The following is an 11,176-nucleotide window of genomic DNA, read 5'->3' as shown; positions in this document are numbered from 1 at the left end:
GTAATGCTTAGAGAAGATCTTATGTCAAGTGTTATTGAAGTATTGTGGTTGCAGGTTCACCTGGCACTTCTAAAGCCTTTTCTTCTGGGGTGTTGCTATAGGCCACCAAGTGCTAACAGTCAGTATCTAAATAATATGTGTGAAATGCTTGATAGTGTATGTGATGTAAACTGAGAGGTCAACTTTCTTGGAGACCTGATTAACTGGTTTTCATCAAGCTGTCCGCTCAAAAGGAAGCTTCTAACTGTAACCAGTGCCTGTAATCTGGTTCAGGTTATTAATCAACCTACCAGGGTGTTTACAAACACTAGGGGAAAAGGATCATCCACATGTATTGATCACATTTTTACTAATACTGTAGAACTTTGTTGTAAAGCTGTATCGGTACCCATTGGATGCAGTGATCACAATATAGTGGCTATAGCCAGGAAAGCCAAAGTTCCAAAATCGGGGCCTAAAATAGTGTGTAAGAGATCATACAAAACATTGTGCTGTGACTCTTATGTGGATGAAGTCAAAAACATTTGCCTGTCTGATGTGATTAATGAGGAGCATCCAGACGCTGCACTTGATGAATTTATGAAATTGCTTCTTCCAATTATTGATGAACATGCACCTTTTAAGAAACTGACTGTTAGAACTGTTAAGGCTGCATGGATTGATGAGGAAATGAAAAACTGTATGGTTGAAAGAGATGGGGCAAAAGGAGTGGCTAATAAGTCTGGCTGCACATCTGACTGGCTGACTTACTGCAAGTTGAGAAATGATGTGACTAAACTCGACAAAAAGAAGAAGAAACTGTATTATGAAGCCAAGATCAATGATAAAAAGAATGTTGGAAAATAAACTTTGGAGTACTTTAAATGAAATTATGGGCAGAAAGACAAATTAAACTCTTTCATCTAATCAGATGGCTTATTCATCACAAAACCATTTGATGTTGCCAATTATTTTAATGACTACTTCATTGGCAAAGTGGGCAAACTTAGTCAGGAAATGCCAACAATGAACAGTGTGCCATAGTATTCATGCATAAAAAAAATAATAATGAAAGAAAAGCATTGCAAGTTTGAATTTTGTAAAGTTAGTGTGGGAGAGGTAGAAAAATGATTATTATCGATCAATAATGACAAACCTCCTGACATTGACAATTTAGATGGAAATCTACTGAGGATGGTAGCTGACTCTATAGCCACTCCTATCTGTCATATCTTTAATCTGAGCCTGGAGGAAAGTCTTTGTCCTCAGGCCTGGAGGGAAGCCAGACTAATTCCGCTACCCAAGATCCTTTACCAGATCTAACAGCAGACCTATAAACTTGCTGCCAGCTCTTAGCAAACTGTTGGAAATGAATAGTGTTTGACCAAATATAATGCTATTTCTCCGTAAACAAATGAACAACAGACTTTCAGCATGATGATAGAGGACACTCAACATGTACTGCACTGACACAAATGACTGATGATTTGTTGAAAGAAATTGATAATAAGAAGATTGTGGGAGCGGTACTGTTATATTTCAGTGCAGCCTTTGATATTATTGACCATAACCTGTTGTTGAACATACAGAGGTTTCAGTTAATGACTGTGTTTCAACCTACATATTGAATTGATGATCATTAGCACCTGTTTGGTATACTTGTTTAATCATACACCTGACTATAGGCCTACAAAATCCCTGACTTTGTGCAAGTGTACCTAGAATAATTGATGCTGTTTTGAAGGGAAAAGGGTGGTCACACGAAATAATGGTTTTATGTAGATTTTTCTTCTGTCCACTCACTTTGCATTTAGTTAATTGATAAATATAATCTATTAACATGTCTGTTTTTGAAAGCATTCTTACTTTACAGCATTTTTTCACACCTGCCTAAAACTTTTGCACAGTACTGTATGTGTTATGGCTTTTCAACCTCTGCTATATCGTGGATTCAGAGTCATCTATCTAATAGAACTCAAAGGGTTTTCTTTAATGGAAGCTTCTCTAATGTCAAACATGTAAAGTGTGGTGTACCGCAGGGCAGCTCTCTAGGCCCTCTACTCTTTTCTATTTTTACCAATGACCTGCCACTACTATTAAACAAAGCATGCGTGTCCATGTATACGGATGATTCACACTAATATGCATCAGCAACCACAGCTAATGAAGTCACTAAAACCCTTAACTTCGGAACGAAATTATTCGGGAACGAAATTATTACAAAGTGCCAACAGCACCCCCTATTGAGAAAAGGTTAACCTAGAGTTGCAGTTTGTTTTGGAATGGGTGGCAAGTAATGAACTGGTCCTGAACATCTCTAAAACTAAGAGCATTGTATTTGGTACAAATTAAGTTCTAGACCTGGTAATGAATGTTGTGGCTGTTGTACAAGTTGAGGAGACTAAATTACTTGGTTTTATCTTAGATTGTAAACTGTCATGGTCAAAACATATATATTCAACGATTGTAAAGATGGGGAGAGGTCTGTCCGTAATAAAGAGATGCTCTGCTATTTTGACACCGCACTCCAAGTCCTGCATGCTCTAGTTTGACCTTCTCTTGATTAATGTCCAGTCATATGGTCAAGTGCTGCAAAGACAGAGCTAGTTAAGCTGCAGCTGGTCCCAGAACAGAGCGGCACGTCTTGCTCTTCATTGTAATCAGAGGGCTGATATTAATACTATGCAAGCCAGCCTCTCTTGGCTAAGAGTTGAGGAAAGACTGACTGCGTCACTTCTTGTTTTTATAAGAAACAATGTGTTGGAAATTCCAAATTATTTGCATAGTCAACTGACACACAGCACTAACAGACACACCCCACCAGACATGCCAACAGAGGTATTTTCACAGTCCCCAGGTCCAGAAGAAATTCAAGAAAACATATAGTACTATACTACAGAGCTATGAGTACATGGAACTCCCTTCCATCTTATACTGTGCAACTGAACAGCAAACAGATAAATTAACACCTCACAACGCCTCTCCCCCATGTGACCTACATGTTGTGTGTATGTACTGACATGTATGTGTAACTGATAGATGCACACACACACACACAAACTACATGTTAATGTTAAATGGATGTAAATTGTAAAGTCTTTTGTCTGTAATGTATTTTTCGTTATGTGTCTGACCCCAGTAAGACCAGCTGTCTCCATTGGCGTCGGTTAATGGGAATCCTATCCTCCTCCTCCTCCTCTCCTCTCCTCCTCCCTCCTTCTCCTCCTCCTCCTCCTCCTGTCCTCCTCATCTCTTCCTCCCCCCCCCCCCATACCGTCCTCCTCCTCCCCTTCTCCTCCTCCCCACTCCGCCTCATCTCTTCCTCCACACCTCCCCCATACCGTCCTCCTCCTCCCCTTCCTCCTCCTCACCTCCTCCTCTTCTCCTCCTCCCCCCCTTTCTCCTCCTCACCTCCTCTTCTCCTCCTACTCCTCCTCCTCCCCTTCCTCTTCTCCTCCTCATCCCCTTTCTCCTCCTTACCTCCTCTTCTCATCCTCCTTCTCCTCCTCCTCCTGTCCTCCTTCCTCCTCTCCTCCTCCCCTGTCCTCCTTCTCCTCCTTCCTCCTCTTCTCCTCCTCCTCCTGTCCTCCTTCCTCCTCTCCTATCCTCCTTCTCCTCCTGTCCTCCTTCCTCTTCTCCTCCTCCTCCTGTCCTCCTTCCTCCTCCTCCTGTCCTCCTTCCTCCTCTCCTCCTCCTCCTGTCCTCCTTCCCCCTCTCCTATCCTCCTTCTCCTCCTGTCCTCCTTCCTCCTCTCCTATCCTCCTCCTTCCTCCTCTCCTCCTCCCCTGTCCTCCTTCTCCTTCTCCTCCTCCTCCTGTCCTCCTTCCTCCTCCTGTCCTCCTTCCTCCTTCTCCTCCTCCTCCTGTCTTCCTTCCTCTTCTCCTCCTCCTCCTGTCCTCCTTCCTCCTCTCCTCCTCCTCCTGTCCTCCTTCCTCCTCTCCTATCCTCCTCCTGTCCTCCTTCCTCCTCTCCTCCTCCTCCTGTCCTCCTTCCTCCTCTCCTATCCTCCTTCTCCTCCTGTCCTCCTTCCTCCTCTTCTCCTCCTCCTCCTGTCCTCCTTCCTCCTCTCCTCCTCCTGTCCTCCTTCCTCCTCTCCTCCTCCCCTGTCCTCCTTCTCCTCCTCCTCCTGTCCTCCTTCCTCCTCTCCTATCCTCCTTCTCCTCCTCCACCTTAAAAAGCTTAGCTTACATGTATCTAAAATGTTTGCATATATTTTTTTATATATAATACATGCAAAATGTATGTTATGTATAAATGGTAGCCACCCATAGAAGTCAGATAATACAATAATATTCCATGAAATACTTACAAGTTCAAGGTAGAACATATAAGAACCTTTTTAAATGTGTCTATATCTTTTCAATCTTTCTCTCGCTCTCTCTATAAGATTTTGCTCTAGAGATTTCATTCCTACAGTACCACAACACAGCAGCCTTGAACTCCATAGCTATGGGGTCGGGTGTTTGACCAGCCCCACCCACCCAACCACACACACACACACACACACACACACACACACACACACACACACACACACACACACACACACACACACACACACACACACACACACACACACACACACACACACACACACACAGCTCAGGCCTATCCATAGGCATCAACCCTGTCTTTCCATAGAAACAACACTGTCCTCCAACAACCACTTCGGGGGCCAAGATCCATCACCTTTATATAGCTGGCCTACTTTGACCACTAGACCAGGGGGTTCATCCCAAATGGCACCCTAGTCCCTATGTAGTGCATATAGGTGCTACGGGCCCTAGTCAAAAGTAGTGCACCGTGTAAGGAAGAGGATGACATTTGGGACGTAACCTGGCCCATATTCACAAAGTGTCTCTGAGTATAATGAGTGTTGATAGAATCAGATCCCTTCTATCCATGTCATTCTATCTATTGTGATTTAGAAGGCTTTGTCCTTATGGGGTATTGTGTGTAGATGGGTGAGGGGGGGAAAATATATTTAATCCAATTAAAATTCAGGCTGTAGCATAAAAATATGTATTATTTAAGTATTTCTGAAGGCACTGCAGGACCAGCAAGTACGAAAAACAGACATTACTTTGTGTGTATATACTGTAGGGAGATTACTTTGTGTGTATATACTGTAGGGAGATCACTTTGCGAGTATATACTTTAGGGAGATTACTTTGTGAGTATATACTGTAGGGAGATCACTTTGCGAGTATATACTGTAGGGAGATTACTTTGTGTGTATATACTTTAGGGAGATTACTTTGTGAGTATATACTGTAGGGAGATTACTGTGTGTGTGTGTGTGTGTGTATATACTTTAGGGAGATTACTTTGTGAGTATATACTGTAGGGAGATTATTTTGTTTGTGTATATACTGTGGGGAGATTACTTTGTGAGTATATACTGTAGGGAGATTACTGTGTGTGTGTGTGTGTGTATATACTTTAGGGAGATTACTTTGTGAGTATATACTGTAGGGAGATTACTTTGTGTGTATATACTGTAGGGAGATTACTTTGTGAGTATATACTGTAGGGAGATTACTTTGTGAGTATATACTGTAAGGAGATTACTTTGTGTGTATATACTGTAGGGAGATTACTTTGTGTGTGTGTATACTGTAGGGAGATTACTTTGTGTGTATATACTGTAGGGAGATTACTATGTGTGTGTACATACTGTAGGGAGATTACATTGTGTGTGTATACTGTAGGGAGATTACTTTGTGTGTATATACTGTAGGGAGATTACTTTGTGAGTATATACTGTAGGGAGATTACTTTGTGTGTATATACTGTAGGGAGATTACTTTGTGAGTATATACTGTAGGGAGATTACTTTGTGAGTATATACTGTAAGGAGATTACTTTGTGTGTATATACTGTAGGGAGATTACTTTGTGTGTGTGTATACTGTAGGGAGATTACTTTGTGTGTATATACTGTAGGGAGATTACTTTGTGAGTATATACTGTAGGGAGATTACTTTGTGTGTGTATATACTGTAGGGAGATTACTTTGTGTGTGTATATACTGTAGGGAGATTACTTTGTGAGTATATACTGTAGGGAGATTACTTTGTGTGTGTATGTACTGTAGGGAGATTACTTTGTGTGTGTATACTGTAGGGAGATTACTTTGTGTGTATACACTGTAGGGAGATTACTTTGTGAGTATATACTTTAGGGAGATTACTTTGTGTGTGTATATACTGTAGGGAGAATACTTTGTGAGTATATACTGTAGGGAGATTACTTTGTGTGTATATACTGTAAGGAGATTACTCTGTGTGTGTATATACTGTAGGGAGATTACTTTGTGTGTGTATACTGTAGGGAGATTATATACTGTAGGGAGATTACTTTGTGTGTGTATACTGTAGGGAGATTACTTTGTGTGTATATACTGTAGGGAGATTACTTTGTGAGTATATACTGTAGGGAGATTATATACTGTAGGGAGATTACTTTGTGAGTATATACTGTAGGGAGATTATATACTGTAGGGAGATTACTTTGTGAGTATATACTGTAGGGAGATTATATACTGTAGGGAGATTACTCTGTGTGTGTATATACTGTAGGGAGATGACATTGTGTGTGTATACTGTAGGGAGATTACTTTGTGTGTATATACTGTAGGGATATTGTGTGTGTATATACTGTAGGGAGATTACTTTGTGAGTGTATACTGTAGGGAGATCACTTTGCGAGTATATACTTTAGGGAGATTACTTTGTGAGTATATACTGTAGGGGGATTACTTTGTGAGTATATACTGTAGGGAGATTACTCTGTGTGTGTATATACTGTGGGGAGATTACTTTGTGAGTATATACCGTAGGGAGATTACTTTGTGTGTATATACTGTAGGGAGATTACTATGTGTGTGTATATACTGTAGGGAGATTACATTGTGTGTGTATACTGTAGGGAGATTACTTTGTGTGTATATACTGTAGGGAGATTACTTTGTGAGTATATACTGTAGGGAGATTACTCTGTGTGTATATACTGTAGGGAGATTACTCTGTGTGTGTATATACTGTAGGGAGATTACTTTGTGTGTGTATATACTGTAGGGAGATTACTTTGTGAGTATATACTGTAGGGAGATTACTTTGTGTGTATATACTGTAGGGAGATTACTTTGTGAGTATATACTGTAGGGAGATTACTTTGTGAGTATATACTGTAGGGGGATTACTTTGTGAGTATATACTGTAGGGAGATTACTTTGTGTGTATATACTGTAGGGAGATTACTTTGTGTGTATATACTGTAGGGAGATTACTTTGTGTGTGTGTATACTGTAGGGAGATTACTTTGTGTGTATATACTGTAGGGAGATTACTTTGTGAGTATATACTGTAGGGAGATTACTTTGTGTGTATATACTGTAGGGAGATTACTCTGTGTGTGTATATACTGTAGGGAGATTACTTTGTGTGTGTATATACTGTAGGGAGATTACTTTGTGAGTATATACTGTAGGGAGATTACTTTGTGTGTATATACTGTAGGGAGATTACTTTGTGTGAGTATGTACTGTAGGGAGATTACTTTGTGTGTGTATACTGTAGGGAGATTACTTTGTGAGTATATACTGTAGGGGGATTACTTTGTGAGTATATACTGTAGGGAGATTACTTTGTGTGTATATACTGTAGGGAGATTACTTTGTGTGTATATACTGTAGGGAGATTACTTTGTGTGTGTGTATACTGTAGGGAGATTACTTTGTGTGTATATACTGTAGGGAGATTACTTTGTGAGTATATACTGTAGGGAGATTACTTTGTGTGTATATACTGTAGGGAGATTACTCTGTGTGTGTATATACTGTAGGGAGATTACTTTGTGTGTGTATATACTGTAGGGAGATTACTTTGTGAGTATATACTGTAGGGAGATTACTTTGTGTGTATATACTGTAGGGAGATTACTTTGTGTGAGTATGTACTGTAGGGAGATTACTTTGTGTGTGTATACTGTAGGGAGATTACTTTGTGTGTATACACTGTAGGGAGATTACTTTGTGAGTATATACTTTAGGGAGATTACTTTGTGTGTGTATATACTGTAGGGAGATTACTTTGTGAGTGTATACTGTAGGGAGATTACTTTGTGTGTATATACTGTAAGGAGATTACTCTGTGTGTGTATATACTGTAGGGAGATTACTTTGTGTGTGTATACTGTAGGGAGATTACTTTGTGTGTATATACTGTAGGGAGATTACTTTGTGAGTATATACTGTAGGGAGATTATATACTGTAGGGAGATTACTTTGTGTGTATATACTGTAGGGAGATTACTCTGTGTGTGTATATACTGTAGGGAGATGACATTGTGTGTGTATACTGTAGGGAGATTACTTTGTGTGTATATACTGTAGGGAGATTACTTTGTGAGTATATACTGTAGGGAGATTACTTTGTGTGTGTATATACTGTAGGGAGATTACTCTGTGTGTGTATATACTGTAGGGAGATGACATTGTGTGTGTATACTGTAGGGAGATTACTTTGTGTGTATATACTGTAGGGAGATTACTTTGTGAGTATATACTGTAGGGAGATTACTTTGTGTGAGTATGTACTGTAGGGAGATTACTTTGTGTGTGTATACTGTAGGGAGATTACTTTGTGAGTATATACTGTAGGGAGATTACTGTGTGTGTGTGTGTGTGTGTTTGTATATACTTTAGGGAGATTACTTTGTGAGTAAATACTTTAGGGAGGTTGTTTTGTGTGTGTATATACTGTAGGGAGATTAATTTGTGTGAATATACTGTAGGGAGATTACTTTGTGAGTATATACTTTAGGGAGATTACTTTGTGTGTGTATATACTGTAGGGAGATTACTTTGTGTGAATATACTGTAGGGAGATTACTTTGTGTGTGTATACTTTAGGGAGATTACTCTGTGTGTGTATATACTGTAGGGAGATTACTCTGTGTGTGTATATACTGTAGGGAGATTACTTTGTGTGTATATACTTTAGGGAGATTACTTTGTGTGTGTATACTTTAGGGAGATTACTCTGTGTGTGTATATACTGTAGGGAGATTACTTTGTGTGTATATACTTTAGGGAGATTACTTTGTGTGTGTATACTTTAGGGAGATTACTTTGTGTGTGTATATACTGTAGGGAGATTACTCTGTGTGTGTATATACTGTAGGGAGATTACTCTGTGTGTGTATATACTGTGGGGAGATTAATTTGTGTGAATATACTGTAGGGAGATTACTTTGTGAGTATATACTTTAGGGAGATTACTTTGTGTGTGTATATACTGTAGGGAGATTACTAGAGTGATTTGTTTGACCATCAGATAAAAACATCATGACTGGTTTTGTTCGTGGCACGTTAAAAGGTCATTCATTTTTTACAGTTACATGACATGTCTCAGACTGGCCTCTGCCCTGGGCCTCCAAATCACTAAATCCTGTTCCAGACAGACCCCCCCCCCCCACCCCACCCCCACCCCCACCACCAGTCTCCATGTGTGAAAACATGGTGCCACTACCAGCTGGCAACTAGGGGATGAGAAGACATTAGACAATGCTCCAACCCACAGCAATGAGTTACCTTACAGCCAGAACTCACAGGGAAAGACATGGGCATAACTGTAGCATGTATCAAGAGCAGTCATTTTAATAGATTTGTTACAAAACATGCAATAAAATACATCAGACACTGCAATTCATTTTCTGTCAGCACAGTTGACATCTCTACAGAAACTTCTGTTTTGTTAAATGTTGACTTCACATCAGAACACAATGTTTAATCTATGCAATTCATCATAAAATGTCCAAATTAAATAAATACATCTGACAACCTGGCTTCTACAAAACATGAGTGATTGTTTGATGAGCCCCTTCCCTTCTCTCCTTCCCTTCATCCCTCCCCTACCTTCTCTCCTTCCCTTCATCCCTCCCCTACCGTCTCTCCTTCCCTTCATCCCTCCCCCCCTCCCTCCCCCTTCCTCCCTCCCTCCCTCCCTTCCTTCCCTCCCTTCCTCCCTCCCTCCCTTCCCTTCATCCCTCCCTCCCTCCCCCTTCCTCCCTCTCCCGCCCTCCCTCCCCCTTCCTTCCTCCCTCCCTCCCTCCCTTCCCTTCCATCCTTCCCGTCTTCCAGTTGTTACATGGAGACACAGAGGACAGCTGCGTACCAACTAGCAGCCTATTCCCTATACATTCGGCCTATGGGCCCTGGTCAAAAGTAGTGCACTATAAAGGGAATAGAGAAGTCATTTGGGATGCTGGTTAAGCCTCACAGTGGGGACAGATTGATAGATTTTTTTTTTAAAGTGTGTTTAATACAGTAATGCACGGTTACTGTACTGACATTGTCAGCACACACACAGACCCTACTCCAGGACATTGACAGAAGGCCATTAGTAGTGGTTGGTAGAACTGACTGAATTAAGTAATAGAAAAAGCAGGATAGATGGGAGTCAGGGGAGAGCAGGAGAGAAAGGGATGGAGTCAGGGGAGAGCAGGAGAGAAAGAGATGGAGTCAGGGGAGAGCAGGAGAGAAAGGGATGGAGTCAGCCGAGAGCAGGAGAGAAAGGGATGGAGTCAGGGGAGAGCAGGAGAGAAAGGGATGGAGTCAGGGGAGAGCAGGAGAGAAAGGGATGGAGTCAGGGGAGAGCAGGAGAGAAAGGGATTGAGTCAGGGGAGAGCAGGAGAGAAAGAGATGGAGTCAGGGGAGAGCAGGAGAGAAAGGGATGGAGTCAGGGGAGAGCAGGAGAGAAAGGGATGGAGTCAGGGGAGAGCAGGAGAGAAAGAGATGGAGTCAGGGGAGAGCAGGAGAGAAAGGGATGGAGTCAGGGGAGAGCAGGAGAGAAAGGGATGGAGTCAGGGGAGAGCAGGAGAGAAAGGGATGGAGTCAGGGGAGAGCAGGAGAGAAAGGAGGGAGGGAGTCAGCCGAGAGCAGGATAGAAAGGGATGGAGTCAGCCGAGAGCAGGAGAGAAAGAGATGGAGTCAGGGGAGAGCAGAAGAGAAAGGGATGGAGTCAGGGGAGAGCAGGAGAGAAAGGGATGGAGTCAGGGGAGAGCAGGAGAGAAAGGGATGGAGTCAGGGGAGAGCAGGAGAGAAAGCGATGGAGTCAGGGGAGAGCAGGAGAGAAAGCGATGGAGTCAGGGGAGAGCAGGAGAGAAAGGGATGGAGTCAGGGGAGAGCAGGAGAG

The sequence above is a fragment of the Salvelinus namaycush genome, chromosome 32 (assembly GCF_016432855.1).
Source record: "Salvelinus namaycush isolate Seneca chromosome 32, SaNama_1.0, whole genome shotgun sequence".
NCBI lineage: Eukaryota > Metazoa > Chordata > Actinopteri > Salmoniformes > Salmonidae > Salvelinus > Salvelinus namaycush.
Note: the sequence above shows the minus strand (reverse complement) of the source record.